Raw genomic sequence first — 1,299 nt, 5'->3', positions numbered from 1 at the left:
TTTCTGTAGTCCAAACCAAGACAATAATTATTATGATGAAACTAGGATTATTTCTCAAAGTAATAAAATAAAAGGAAACTATTTTAAGAGGGCTTTGCATTTGGGGAAATAAAAGTAGGGGACGTTGAAAGTAGAAAGTTGAAGCGAATTATGTAGCAGCTTCACTTTTAATCTTTCTCATCCTTTTTTTTAGGTTTAACAATCATACTATTGTAAAAGAGGTTTTCTCCTTGTCTGCATCGATGGGAAGTGTTGCAGGCTTATTCTATTCTCTAATAAATTCAAGCGTTTTAGTAGAAAAAGTGAATATAATATATATTCTTACAATATTGTCCACACGAAAGATTTACTGCAACAAAAATTATTTCTGTAGGCATTAATACCAGGAACAATTAATGTTTAAGTCACAGACGGAGATGTTTACGCTGACAGGGAACAGACAAAAGGGCGGCCTTGCTTCAACAAAATGTGAGAGTTTTCAGTTTGCAGCTCGAACTTGACACCGTCGAAATGCATGCATTTCGGTGGCCCCGTGACATTTCAGGCGTCCCGAAGCCGAGCAAGACCAGCCCGGGCCGCGTTCCCCGTGTACGCTCGGGCCTCCGGGGACGCGCAGAACTGGAGAGGCGGTCGCGCGCGGCCTCTGCGCGTCCCCGCTCCGGGACCCTGGCGAGGCCTAGACCCCTGCGACGACCCCGGGGAAGGGCTGGCTGCGCTCACCTGCAGCCGGGAGGCCGCTCAGCACGGGACGAAACCAAAGGGCTCCCCGGCTGGCGCGCGGTGTGAGGGTCGGTGGTTTCTCTGCTTGGTCCCCGGAAATCCAACCCAGCTTAGCCTGGAGGCCTGAACTCGATTTCTGCAAAACTTCCCTCGGCCAGCTCGTAAAACGAGGTCGCGTCCCTGGGTGGGCTCGAACCACCAACCTTTCGGTTAACAGCCGAACGCGCTAACCGATTGCGCCACAGAGACTCCCATGCCGGCTGCCCTCTCTGCCACAGCCTTTATGAAGAATAATAAAGGCAGTGTGCGGCTATTCCTTTCTGTTTTCCGATTGGTACTATCAGAACCAAAATGTTTCATTTCATGTTTCCAACCCTCTTAATTCTATTTTCCACCTTTTAAGCATATCGAAAAATTATACAACAAAATCAAACAGCACTGCAGATTGCAAAATGTGTTAAAATACTATTGCTTCCCCTCGCCAGTTCCCATTTGGAACGTTATATTTCAGGAAAATAATTATTTCTTATCAGTTTTCTTTTATGAGGAAATCAAAGCTTTCATCTTGTGAGCTGAGAA

The 1,299-nt window shown here is 46.3% G+C and overlaps 1 non-coding gene across 1 annotated transcript; it reads right to left on the bottom strand.

Annotated features, from left to right (window-relative positions):
- Positions 1-895: 895 nt before the first annotated feature.
- TRNAN-GUU lies at positions 896-969 on the bottom strand. Its single transcript has one exon. It is a non-coding gene; the product is annotated as a tRNA-Asn (tRNA).
- Between the last annotated feature and the right edge of the window lie 330 nt (positions 970-1,299).

This window comes from Colobus angolensis, unplaced genomic scaffold (assembly GCF_000951035.1).
Source record: "Colobus angolensis palliatus isolate OR3802 unplaced genomic scaffold, Cang.pa_1.0 Scaffold63, whole genome shotgun sequence".
Taxonomy (NCBI): Eukaryota; Metazoa; Chordata; class Mammalia; order Primates; family Cercopithecidae; genus Colobus; species Colobus angolensis.
Note: the sequence above shows the minus strand (reverse complement) of the source record. Positions and strands in the feature narration are given on the sequence as shown.